The following is a 15,181-nucleotide window of genomic DNA, read 5'->3' as shown; positions in this document are numbered from 1 at the left end:
CTGTGCGCCATTTTTTTGCTCTAACTAAGTTTTAAAAATTATTATCTAGTTAGGTACTTAACGATGAAAGTTATTCCTTTGCACTTTTCCGTATTATTTGTGCAATATCGTAACACACACGAAGGCATGTTTGATGCGTTTCACTTTAAAACCATTAAAAAATACCGCTCAACATACGTCACATGACGTATGTTGAGTGGAACATAAGTGATGTAGGCGGTTTCGTCTCCATATTAATATTATCTCAATGCCTAACATAGATGTACCAACATTTTAATGGATAGGAAGTGTTGAACATCTTTCCTTTTGGGATTTTAAGACGCAAATTGACCAACTTGCGAAAACACTACAAAATTTATTTAAAATCCATAAAATAAAAAATAAGCTCCTTTTCAAGTGTCGAAGCTTCGCCACAATCTGTCGCAAATTATTGAATCTCTTAATACACACCAAAAGAACATAAGTCAACAACAACTCTACATAACACACAGCGCATTACATTTTCTTTTAGTAAATAAAACGTAAAACAAAATGCAATGTCCACGGAATTAGTTTTAAAACGGTCCATTGTTTAAACGCGTTGAGGCCGACCGCCCACGCGCTCACACTATCCCCAGTCACTGGCCTTAACTTACTGTGAACTAGCCGCGAGTAAACGAGTGAATAAATTTGTGATTTTACGAATGTAAAAATGTCTGTGGTTTAGTAACGGCTGAACGGATTTGATGAAATTTTGCACGTGTTAGAGAAAGATTTTAGAAGGGAAAACTAACATCTTGCTCTTTCATTATAGACTTCAGGAAAACAGTCAATAATTTTTAGTAGTTACACAGTTCGTTCAAGCGTAATAGATATTCTAGAAGTGGCACCTATTTTTTTACGCATGTGGCTCAGCCATATAACATTCTAATATAATTTCGTAAAAAATATTAATTATTCTAATTATTAAATCTTTTTATGGAACTTGAAGCAAATTATCTATTTTCCAAATCATATCGTGCAGAAATTTTAAGCCAATCACAATTGAATAAAAGACCTCCACCTAACTAACCATAAACATTTCAAGTCGATGAGTAATTTAAAAAACTAAGCATTAGCCAACTGTCATGGCGTAGCAAATTCGGAATCACGATAGAGTCTATAGTTGTGTACCTACGCCATGACTCGAACCCTGACCTCTAAGGTCACGGACGAGCAGCTATACGCGCTAGGCCTAAAGAACATCAAGATCAGATTAATATTTTGTCCTCTTCACAAATAAAAAATGTACCTAATGGTATTTTGTACCAAACTAAGAATATATTGAGGGAACATGGCAACTGATAAACAAACCTATTTCTATAGATTTTAATACGATACTAGCGGTCCGCCCTGTCTTCGCCCGTGGTACATGTCTACGTTTTGTCTCCATAAGAACCATCCTCGTACTTTAAGGAATATAATACAAAAAGAATTAACGAAATCGGTTCTCGAGCTATGCGCTTACCAACACATTTTGCGATTCATTTTATATTATAGATTCATAATATGATATGTACGTTATATTTGAAGCTTTAGAAAACATAGCTTTATCATTTAACATTCGGTAGCACAAACCAACTAAAACCTATGTGAAATATTTGAACTAGCTGACCCCTACCCACATCGATAGGCGTCAAACTATATTTTATCGGTTTTGCTGAAAAACTGACCGAGTTTCGTAGAAATTCTCCAATTTTTGCTCTCTTAAAAGAAGAATTTTTCAAAAATCCTAATTTTTAGGCTCATATCATACGTGTCAGTTATAAAAAAATACTTTTCCTTTTAAATATTTTGATTACTTCCATGTACTTGTAGAAATACTGCACTAAGAAAAAATTATCTTTTAACAAGAATATCTAATAGAGCAAACGTTTAAACCCAAGACCCTGTTACACTAAATATACGGAACCAATTTAAATCTATAATTACGATCTGCTCGTGGAATGGGGATCGTTGATTGGAATTAATTATTTTTTCATTTTTAATTGTACCACGTGACTGGTGCAATTATGTAATAATTGTCTTTTTAGGGAAATAAATTTTATGTGAATTTACCTTTTTAAGTTTTCGGGGAAATATTTTTCATTATTTCATGGCTTTTCATTGTAAATTTAAAACAAAATTTCAACTAATTATCACAAATTTCACTTACTTGTTACAAAATTATTATGATGACTTAATTTGACGATTCGAAAGTCTTTATAAGTTGAGTATAGTTCAGTGAATAAATTTAATAATATTTTATAAAAAAAAGCGAAAGCTTGCAAGCCCTTTCCAGCGTTGTCAAACTACTATTTCAGTACTTATTTATGAAATATTTCCAACTAGTTATAAACTTTCCCTCACATAACGGAACAATAACAGAAAATTATGAAATACTTACAATTACATAACTAAGTTACCAAGTAAGCAACGGTAAGTATAATTAAGTGTAAACGTGTCAAGAAGCCGCAATTAAAATGCCTGAGCTAAAAACAATGAAATTCCTTCGCCATAAAAGCCGAACCACTAGAACTTTGGTTTCACACGGCTGCACTCGCAGATAAGGGCCTTTTATAGTTAATGCTAAGCTATACATTAGCTTTTGTCTCTCATCTGATAAGAGAGACAATTGTCAAATGTACCCGTAGCATATAGGTTGTAATCAAATACATATTTTGGGTAAGAAATAAATTGTTTGACTTTACAAAAAACTGGCTTTAAAGGATCGTAACTAAATAAGTAAAAAAAACATAATTATTGTCCCTTACTCGAGTCATAATAAAAATTTCAATCGAATATATTATCGCTTTCGCTTCGCTACCACTACGCTATTATATGTATAGGAGCGTAAGCGTAGGCGCATATTGATAACTCATAGACGTTGACAGGTTCGTGCTTAGCCGTATTTCGTGAGCACTTGATATAACTTTTATTTTGATGTTAAGTGGTCCATTTAGTGTTAAGTATTTTTTTATGAATGGAAGCTCAAAAAGCGCTGAATACTTTTATTTAATTTATTTTAACATTGAATTTAATTTATTTTTGTAATAATTATTATGAAATATTAAAATAATTTATACAAGTTTTTTTTTAAGAATGAGTTAGATAGAGTTTATAAAAAACAACAAACAAGAAAGCAATATTCTACACAATCATTGCAACAATTTGCATCCAATCTATTTCACTTTTTACTCGATTAAGCAACAACCAAAAATTCTCATTTATCCCACTACAATCGAAACATAATAAATTTCCAATAGAATTTGATTCCACACATCAGGTTAAATTACAAATTTTCTCCAACACAAAAATGTGCCACCCAAACATATTGTAATGGGTGAATAACTGCATCCACCCACACCATTATCTCTAGTCAAAATACCTGTTCGCACTCAAACTCAAAACTTTGATGTCGATTTCTTTTGTACAGGTGTTTAGGCGTTGCTTTTATAAATACGAAGAATTTGTAGCTTAACAGTTACTCTTTTAAAGGCATATTTGCAGTCATACTTGTAATCATACTATACACTACACAAAGGATTTGTAAGCTTTTAGCACTTGAAAGTGAATTTAAATCGTGATTTCTTACATGTACATAAAACAGTACACAATAAATAACATGCATTAAATCTCAATTAAACATTACAACATAATGAAGAATGAATGTGATTTCGTAAAGATAAAACAAAAGTCATGCCAAAGAGCACCTTAACATTGAAATAAAACGGGTATCGATAAGATTAGGCAAAATAAACAAACGCATGAATTTAAAATACATAACGGTATGCCGTCAATCGCCCACGGCCGTGTTTGTGAATGAAAATGCATAGGCCCTACCATTGCAACTCGATCTGTTCTCGAATGCAAGTGAATCGACTTGCCAACGTCACGTCGGTAAGCTGTTCCATTCTTAGAAATCCCAAAGTCCCTAATGGAGTAATGCTAGACTTCTAGATGAAAGAAGGTTGTGTGTATACAGGTAAGGCACCAGTCTTATACTTAGTTTTAATGTTCTGGGAAATGATATTATTTTTATAATCCTAGGTGTATAAAATATAATAATGAGTACCCAAATGCTAATTGAAATAAAGAAACACTTTTATATCAATGGCTATTATGTATTTGTATTGATCACGAAAGATTTATATTACTCGATTATCTATACTTCTATACTAATATTATAAAGAGGAAAAGTTTGTAAGTATGTATGTATGTATGTATGTATGTATGGTTTTCACGCAAAAACTACTGGACCGATTTCAAAAATTCTTTCACCATTAGAGAGCTGCATCTTTACTGAGCAACATAGGCTATATTGCATTTCCAAAAAAATTAGAGATCCTTACCAAAAATGCAATAATGTAACCCAAGGTGTAAAAAAATCCTCAATAAAACTTCTGTCATCGCGTGCGCTGCGGAATCTATTGAAGATAGAACAAAAAAATGTTCTACGGTATTATAGAATGGATCAATATCTACAAGAAAGTCCGCGATACCATATGTCCATCTTCAGTAGTTATGTTACTACAACAACTTTTTTACGTTTTCAAAGTAAATAGAAGTGCCGACAGTAATCAAACCATGTTATCCATACACATATATTAATCCTTATCCCATTAAATGATGTTTTATTATAGACTGTTTCAATACCAGCAAAATACTTTTTAAATGAAAAGAATTGGATATTCCATTCAAAAGATATAACGAATTTTTAAAAGTGTCAATCTTTAGAAAATAGTAGGTATACTGTTCGAGCAGGCCGTAGTGCGGGGGTCACGGAGGAATTCTACCAATATGCGTCTTGACGGAACACAGTGGGGTTTTGGTCGGTAGGAATCCGACATAGCCCACGGCCCCTCCCCCGGAGGCCGTGGGTATCTATGAAAGATTTCCCCACTAAAACAAAAAAAAAGGCCGTAGTGCGGGACGGGGTAAAGGTGATTTTCATGTGATTAAAAATTAAACCTATAGTCCGACCTATAGTAGACTTTTCACTGTAACGATATCGCTATCTATGCGGGTGAAACCGCAGGGCATTGCTAGTAATGAATAATAATAGAGAAGTAATAAATAACAGATAATTTCTTGTACATTTTTTACAAACATAAACATCTAGGAAGTACATAATTGTAATGGGTAATTAATTAAAATGATACAATAGAATGTAATTGTCTTTTATTGTCGACCTTGGTTCATACAAGTTCATAGAAACTATATTACTTGCTTTTATACTCAATCTATAAAATATATAAAACAAATTTACGTTACACGATTTATGAGCAAGAAATGTCCATTTTAGGAAAACAATGAATAGATTAAACAATTTAAATATAAGAAAACTTCGTAATATAAAATTCAGTAACTAATGTAGAATCGTTAATAAATTTAAGAGTTTCCGATTCATACTTGTTCCTGTTTTGTCTAAATTATCTGTCTCAACTCACCATCAGTATTTTATTTTACTTTTGGACCATTATTCTACTAATTTTATAAACAAAAGAATGTATGGATGAATAATTATTATTATATTACGCGAAGATCACCGTACACTAATGATTATTGGCCAGAATGACATAATATAAGCTATATTTTTTAGCTAGGCTATAGTACACACTTAATAATTATAAGTGATTTTCTTTCGAGTTATTAAATTTAAGAACATAGTAACGATTAAGCGGTTGTATGAAAATCTTGGTCAATCAACATTGCGCTAATGGCGTAGGTGTTAAACTTGATAGTATCTGTAATAATTGGATGATGAATGTAATTATAGTGTAGTTATTGACTTTGAAAGTTTAAAGGAATAATAAATAATTATTTAAAGTGATAAATATCTGTTTTAATTCTACTTTGTTTAATCTTAAGCAAATATTATTATTGTTGATAAACCTACTATGAGATTAGTGTTTGTAATTTAGTTACATACTCTATGTTAGAGTGCGATAAATCTATACTAATATTATAAAGCTGAAGAGTTTGTTTGTTTGTTTTAACGCGCTAATCTCGGGAAATACTGGTCCGATTTGAAAAATTATTTCGGTGTTAGATAGCCCATTTATCAAGAAAGGTTATAGGCTATATATCATCTCGCTAAGACCAACAGGGGCGGAGCCAGGGGGGTGAAACCGCGCGGAGCAGCTAGTTTGATATAAAATTACCAAGTTTAAAAGGCGATTAAAATTTTAAAATTATCCTTAAACATTATTATATGTAACTTTACACTTTCAAGCATTTGTCTCTAGGTAAACGTTTATTTAGGTTTTGGTTTATAATCACGGGGCCCCTGCAACAATGAAGCCCCATGCTAAGTCCGTCCCTGCACACACTTGAGGCCCGGTCCCTCAGCACACCATGTCATTATACCATTATACGAGTTAACAACCATAACTCAGCGTGACCCAATTCATAGCAAAGCATGCCTCACTCCGCTATACATTTCTATTTAGAAAAACCTTTTGTTTCCCCGCGCTTTTCCACAAATGAACAGAGCAAGGAAATGGGTCGACGTGTCCACAATCACACGGCATTGTTTTGGGGCCTCGCTGCGCTTTTGTGAACCAAATTAATATGAAGTGTTTGACGTGCCGTAATTATCTCGTGTACCATTTGAATGTGGAAACGTTTTCTTGGTACTATAATATAATAAAGGTCGGCGAGGTTGTTAAAGTTGGAAAATATTATAAATGTTAAAGTTCGTTAGATAGCCGCCGCTTCTTTGAAATGGATCGAGGAATTCAACGCATATTTTTAAAGAGATAGTAATCATAACGCGACTACAAGGTTTTTAGTTTATATCCGACGCCAACGTCCATATTTTATCCAATATATGTAGAGACAGAGGTACTTTTGTATTTATATCATTTTTTAAATTGTCACGTTATATCTCGTCTCTTGCAAATACATTTTATTTTTCATCAGAACCTGAACCCACGATCCTTCTTTATGTTATAACCACTGTACCATGTGCTGCCATCAGAAAAACAAAAACATAAACTCAATACTTATTCTTATGTACGGTAGTGCACTTTAATAAAAAGGGTAGAAAGGGTAGACGAGGGTAGACGAAGTTGGGTATGAAGGTAAGCTTATATGTTAGGTACTTACAATAAAACCTATCCAATAGTGAATGAAAGTTATTTTTTAATATCTTTGAATTGTTAGCTTCTCTTCAACGAGTAACTGCTACAACAGGTGATTTTTATTTACAAAAAAAAAGTGATTTATAATTAGAATCCCGCTATATTATGATAAATGCGAAAGTAAGTTTGCTGTTTCTCTGTCTCTTCTTCAAGCTTTAACAACTTAACGGATTTGGATGGATACACAGATAGTTAGAGACGCGAGAAAGGTTATTTAGATTTTATAAAGGTTTTCGTGTCTGAAATTACGCGCAGTATCTTCTTATATATAAAAATGAATCGCAAATTGTGTTGGTAAGCGCATAACTCGAGAACGGCTGAACCAATTTCGATAATTCTTTTTTTATTATATTCCTTGAAGTACGAGGATGGTTTTTATGTAGAGAAAACGTAAATATGTACCACGGGCGAAGCCGGGGCGGACCGCTAGTCTTATATATAAAAATGAATCGCAAAATGTGTTGGTAAGCGCATAACTCGAGAACGGCTGAACCGATTTCGATAATTCTTTTTTTATTATATTCCTTGAAGTACGAGGATGGTTTTTATGTAGAGAAAACGTAAATATGTACCACGGGCGAAGCCAGGGCGGACCGCTAGTCTTATATATAAAAATGAATCGCAAAATGTGTTGGTAAGCGCATAACTCGAGAACGGCTGAACCGATTTCGATAATTCTTTTTTTATTATATTCCTTGAAGTACGAGGATGGTTCTTATGTAGAGAAAACGAAAATATTATGTACCGCGGGCGAAGCCGGGGCGGACCGCTAGTTTAGTATATAATTGTCAGTTTTAAATTCCAATTTTATAGAATTTTATAATACATTAACTAATTGCGAATCCAAGAACGTGACAATTGTATGAAATTTAGAATTTCAAGACTGCATAAACGAGTTCTTTGTAAAACCTTAACAAGATAGAACGAGCTGAAAGTTTGTTCGGATACCGTCTGCGATAATGAGGCTATTTGCTGTAAGTGCGAAAGAGATAGCCTCTATGTAGGAGGGAGACTGAAAATTTGGGTGAAAAGGATACATTTAACTTAAGATTTAAATGCAATTTGGCAAGGTAAAAATAAGAAATTTAGTAATGAGATTCTAAATTTCAATTTTGAATGTAGAGCAAATTGCTTTTCAAGATAGGCTATTTGCAAAAAAGCTTAGCTTTCTAGTTACAAGAAGCTATATTATTATACGATAGTAAAGTAAAAATTAATAACCTAATCCAATAACCAATACACATTAAAAAACAATTAAAACAAGAAAGTTACAAGTATTAAAATTTCAAATATCGTAATTACTCGAAAAACCAACCAATCACAGCGCAGTTAGAAATTCGAATTCTTCCAACGGCCTTACAAAAGCAAACCAGCCAAATCGCGGTGTACTCCAAATGGAGTATAACCCGGTTCAATATTAGTGTATACTGTATATGTTCGATACATCAATTTGGGGTATAGGCCGCGAATGGCTGGACATAAAACATGCCCCACTTTACTGATTGCTTCCATGTTTCAGCTCGCTCCAAAATAACTCCGGTCTAGTTCGCTATTTCACTGTAAATCAGTTATATTTCAGATTTAATACACTATATGTGGACATAAGTTTGTGGTGTAAATTGCACTGCTTGGTAATTCGTCGATTCAAGGAATTAAATATTGTAACATTTGTTGTTAAGTATATTACTAAGTAAAATGATTTTGCTGTCATCACGTGATACTAGGTTTATAATATAATAGTAGTAAATATCTCTAAAATATGTAAAAAAAACATGATAAATTCGTAACGTTTATTTATGTAAAGATTTACTCATATTGCGCATCCTGTCTCGCTCTTAACGTATTGTCTTATAAGAATAGAGCTTTCTCCCTTTCTATCTTCAAATGATAATCTCCCTGAATTATTTAAATCAAATTTATCTCACACACGTCATTGTTATTGGTACAATCCTTTAAAAATATACTTTTTGAACACGTATAAATTGTCGCAGCAAAAAGAATAACCAGAAATCAAATAGAAAAGTTCTCGAATAAAATAAACCGTGAGGTTGACAATATCTGAAGCGAATATTTCAGGGAAGTCGCACCTGTGCGCTACAGCTGGGCCAAGGGGCGTCTCGTAGCATGGGACTATGTTCAGTATTATAACGTTTGAAATATTGGATATTAATTTTGTATGGAGGATTGTGTACGATTTTGTATGTAAATAAACAGGCTTATCTATATTTAATATTATAAAGCTGAAGAGTTTGTTTGTTTGTTTGAACGCGCTAATCTCAGGAACTACTGGTCCGATTTGAAAAATTCTTTCGGTGTTAGATAGCCCATTTATCGAGGAAGGCTATAAGCTATATATCATCACGCTAGGACCAATAGGAGCGGAGCAATGAGGGTGAAACCGCGAAAGTAATTTTTTTTCAAGCAATAAAGTCGCGTATAGGAATTAGTATATTGTAATTAATTAAATCTTTCTTAATACTATTATAAAGGCGAAAGTTTGTATGGATGTATGGATGTATGGATGTATGGATGTTTGTTACTCTTTCACGTAAAAACTACTGAACCGATTACAATGAAATTTAGCACACATATAGAGGGTAACTTGGATTAACACATAGGATAGGTTTATCCCGGAAATCCCACGGGAACGAGAACTATGCGGGTTTTCCTTTGAAAACGCGGGCGAAGCCGCGGGCGGAAATCTAGTAAATATATATAAATATCGTTATTATAAGGTAATCAACACAACTTCTCCCTTATAAAGTAAGCTAAAACTAATTAGTAAAAAAAGTAATATAACAAACATTCTGACAACAACTGAGTGCATATTTCAAGTTTCTGTATTGTTAAAATTTGTTCTCAAAAGCAGAAGTAAACTACGAAATTGATAAAACTTACCAAACTACGACTTCATATTTTAGTTTAAAAGCACTTTGCACTTGCATAAATATAACTTTTCGCCTAAATTCTGAAAGGCTCCTCAGTTTTCAGTGAGCTTTATGAAATAGATACTAAAAAGCTCCGTAAAGTTTGACTCACACTTAACTTGTTAAGATTAAGTTATTTAATGTGTTGTTGCAAGCTTTTGTACATGTATTTTTCTGCACTTACATAATAATAATATGTATTAGCTTTTGTAAGTCTTCTGTAACAAGTCACGAGTCTTAACATTTGAATTGAAGGTCTATAACGCGAACCAAAATTTACTTCATTATTTTGATTGCGTGTGTTTTATTAGATAATAATATGATAGAAATTAATAATTTTAACGACTTCAAAGCTGAGTTTTTCCTACATTATCCACTATAGCATGCGTCAAAAATGCTTTAAGAATACGCGCGTTATGATACAATTTTCATAACTTTTCTTGCAATAAAAGGAATACAATTTCTCCTTATCAAGTGCACTTGTAAAATTTTCAATAGTTTTCTTGTACTGTAACTATCAAATAGTCTTGTCAAGTGTACGCCGCGCCTATATCGTGTAAAAGCTTCTTGGAACACTTAACGGAAGCCTCGCGGGCATTTCCGGTCTAGCTCAAGTTAACTCTTATTTAGATATTCTGACTTTAAAGGTGTCATGTGTATTCCATGTACGAAGGCCTTTTAATGTGTTCTGTGAGCGGTGTCCCTTGTGAGGCAGTTTTATTGGACATTACGTATGTTTTATGAGTATCTTCTGGTACAGCTAGTCAGGTATAAATTATTTTATTAATAAAAAAATATACAAATCCCTGTAGTGAAAAATATACAGGTTGTACTTGGAATGGCGTATCAAATTGTTAAAAATATAGTTCATAGCGTGGGTTTTTGAATAATATAACAACAGCAACTTGTATGAAGAACCTTTGCATAAGATCCACTTATTGATTATAAATAAATTTCAGACAGTGATCTGTTAAAAAGTTCGTGGACACAATTAAAGTTTTTCTGACGCGCAACTAGATGGCGCTGCCTTAAAAGTATATTTATTCACAGATGCCACGAGAAACGTGAAAATATCTGAAACATAGATCACGAGGAAACAACGGACGCTACAAAGCACGACAAATTGTTTAAATAATACCGCATGTCACACAAAAAACACCTTTCTCCCTTCAAGATAAAGTTTAAAATGCAAAGTACAACTTAAATTAATAAGTGCAAGGAGATATATATATATAAATTTATATTTAAGTATAAGTGCAAGGAGTTTTAAATTTTATGCTGCTGCAATAAAGCATAGTTTAAACTGCCGCAACGGTCATAATTTAAGTTAAAAATGTGTTAGTTTACCGCCACATACACTTTTAGCTCCTAAAAATGTAAATGAGGTTTAAATTTATTTCAAAAAGTTATAAATTCGCCCGCAACTTTGTCTGCGCGGATTAATTTGTTAAATAAGCTCGAGAGCTATTCTCATTGCGATTATTTTTTAATTAGAGCCCATTGGAAGTGCAGAAATATATATTTTAATGTATACCATACTTTATATTAACTATTCTTCACCTGTCTGGGAAAGGCCTTTTGTTAAAGATTTCTAAAATGACCTATTTCACTATATATTCTATCATTCAACAGCCCATGTGAATATAATCGATTATTATAACATGAAAGTATACTAATCTTAAACAAAATAAGATCTTGACTGACATTGACTGTATTTTATGTTGTTTTTATCACTTATCCAATTGCACAGAGCCGAGGTTAGCAGTAGCTTCATTTTTTCATACATATAATAATAATCGATCAATTCATAAAGCTATTTTCGTGAAGTTTAAACCTTATATATACCTTTTATAAAACTGAACGCATAATTAAAAAAAAAACTACATACTACCAAAACCCTATTTAATGTACTGTTCGCAAAAATAATTTAAATTGAATCATTAAGTAAATAGATAGTGACCAGACCAACCATCTATCTTGTTTCTGGGGTGTTCACGTTTTGTCCCCTCAGGGCCACAGGTGCAGGACTGTATGCAACTTAATTACCAACTTAAATTCCACTTCAAGTTACACTTAGTTGTGTATTGGTACAGCCTGTAGGTGTAGCTTGTTGGTGTGAACGTTTGAGTTTTGGTTTAGGAAATACCGAAAACAATTTTTACATCTTTCCGAAAATGATCTTATTTTATACTAGCTGTGCCGCGGGGTTTCACCCGCATTGCTCCGCTCCTGTTGGTCTTAGCGTGAAGATATATAGCCTATAACCTTCCTCGATAAATGGGCTATCTAACACCGAAATAATTTTTCAAATTGGATCAGGAGTTCCTGAGATTAGCGCGTTCAAACAAACAAACAAACAAACTCTTCAGCTTTATAATATTAGTATAGATTATTTAATAGATTGATTAGTTAATATTAATCGTACAAAGTGGTAAAAAAATTCTTCGAACCGCCTTTTGTTTGATTGTAGTTAACCCTTAGTAATCAAACTAGATAGAGTGAATTTAAGTTCATTTAATAAATAAATCGGTATATATAATCGATAGATGTGCATGGAAACTGCTACAAAACAACATAAAAAAAAATATGTAAGCTACATCACTAAAACTGACCAGCGACATATTATCTGAGCACCGAATTAGAAAAGGCCAATTGTCGGATTTAAACTATACTAATACTAATTACACCAGAACAAATTATAGCAGAAAATTCTGAATCAAATTAAAATCTAACATAACACATTACTGTTAAACACATAAAGAAATCAAAACAGTTTGTCCCTTGGGTTGTTTAACATTGTGCGAGAACGGTCCCTCCGGGCCCGGGGGCAGATGCAACCAACTGTAATATGCAACCGAGTTACAATTTGTGAATTTTAAATATCATAGTTTACTGAATAATGGATAGAGTTTTGTATTTTAATGATTAGTTAATCTTGGCCCATGGGAGTTTTTATCTGTGTAGCTGTATTAAACTGAAGATTTTATGCAAATCAACAGGACTATACACAGTGTAATCGTTAAGTGTGCACAAGCCGTATATTCCGTAAGTATTTCAGATATCCTGTATAATATTATTACACACACATACAATACATTACACACTACATACAATTTGTTTGATTAATACGTATAATCTACTCTTATGTTATGTTCTATATTTAGATCAGATTATGTACTAAATTTATACTATGTTACCTTTTCAGTTTAAGAACAACGGAGCGAAGCGCAATTTTGAAAAATAAATCTTACCTGTTACAAATAAAAGGAACAATAAAACAATGAACACAATAAGACATAATGAGTTCAATGCAATTTTTAACATATTTTAAGTGCGGTCAACAAATGAAAATGAAAATCCTGACATTGATTATACAGTTGATGAATAGAATATCACTTATATCAGTAAATAGAATAAATAAGCAAAATAAGAGAAGTGAAACAGCAAAGTGAAAGAGGTAAGCAATAAATACTGCACATTCATATATTTACGAAGTCTCGGAACCCGCGCGTTTATTTAAGAGAACATTTCTGTTGTAGTCCGAGAGACTGCGGTGATTTATCGTTGATGTTGTTGTATTTTTCAATTTTCGCTATCATTTTTATATGTAACGTGATATCTTAAGTGCACTGGACAGTGGACAGCACTTTGTCATGAAGAATGTAGGATTTTATAACGAACAATAGTATCATGTGAGCCCTAAACAAAAACGTAAAAGAGAAAAATGTGTTAGAAGCTATAAATGTACTACACGAATACAATTTAATTAAAATTAAAATACTGTTTTGATAAAATTGATTTCCTCTGATACTACAGAATATCTTTCAAAATATAGAAGTAATATTCAAATATAGGATTGACATGTATATGGAATTATTATTCCTATAATATATTTATTCTCTTCTTTATTTGACCTCTTGTAATCGTTTTTGCAAGATAGCAAATCAATTGTTTCGTTGTGTCGTTTCAATTGTTTCGATTAATACGTATAATCTACTCTTATGTTATGTTCTATATTTAGATCAGATTATGTACTAAATTTATACTATGTTACCTTTTCAGTTTAAGAACAACGGAGCGAAGCGCAATTTTGAAAAATAAATCTTACCTGTTACAAATAAAAGGAACAATAAAACAATGAACACAATAAGACATAATGAGTTCAATGCAATTTTTAACATATTTTAAGTGCGGTCAACAAATGAAAATGAAAATCCTGACATTGATTATACAGTTGATGAATAGAATATCACTTATATCAGTAAATAGAATAAATAAGCAAAATAAGAGAAGTGAAACAGCAAAGTGAAAGAGGTAAGCAATAAATACTGCACATTCATATATTTACGAAGTCTCGGAACCCGCGCGTTTATTTAAGAGAACATTTCTGTTGTAGTCCGAGAGACTGCGGTGATTTATCGTTGATGTTGTTGTATTTTTCAATTTTCGCTATCATTTTTATATGTAACGTGATATCTTAAGTGCACTGGACAGTGGACAGCACTTTGTCATGAAGAATGTAGGATTTTATAACGAACAATAGTATCATGTGAGCCCTAAACAAAAACGTAAAAGAGAAAAATGTGTTAGAAGCTATAAATGTACTACACGAATACAATTTAATTAAAATTAAAATACTGTTTTGATAAAATTGATTTCCTCTGATACTACAGAATATCTTTCAAAATATAGAAGTAATATTCAAATATAGGATTGACATGTATATGGAATTATTATTCCTATAATATATTTATTCTCTTCTTTATTTGACCTCTTGTAATCGTTTTTGCAAGATAGCAAATCAATTGTTTCGTTCCTGGGAATAAACTGTTCGCATCATAATTAATCAATAAAGTTAACAAATACGCTAGCCACCTCCCTGCCTATAAGCTGATCTGTCACACGCACGACCCGCAGTACATTATTATTTTATAGATAGAGAGCCTGACATAGCGACTTTATTACCAGTGCTGTATCTCTTACTGTATCTTCTTAAATTTATTTCATATATTTACGAGCGTTACATCGTATTGGGTCTAGAATATATTTATGACTTGAAATAGATAGAGAATTTGAAGATTAAACGTTTATTACTAGAAAATGTGGTTTGTA

The 15,181-nt window shown here is 32.4% G+C and overlaps 1 protein-coding gene across 4 annotated transcripts in view; it reads right to left on the bottom strand.

Moving 5' to 3' along the window:
* Dys (Dystrophin) overlaps positions 1-15,181 on the bottom strand; it is a 433,719-nt gene that overhangs the window by 140,334 nt on the left and 278,204 nt on the right. The gene's annotated exons all lie outside the window — the stretch shown is intronic.

The sequence above is a fragment of the Colias philodice genome, chromosome 20, assembly GCF_061535455.1.
Source record: "Colias philodice isolate Cphi_HAF_F1 chromosome 20, ilColPhil1 Martin Lab GWU primary, whole genome shotgun sequence".
In the NCBI taxonomy this organism is placed as follows: domain Eukaryota; kingdom Metazoa; phylum Arthropoda; class Insecta; order Lepidoptera; family Pieridae; genus Colias; species Colias philodice.
This window is presented reverse-complemented; position numbering and strand designations above follow the sequence as displayed.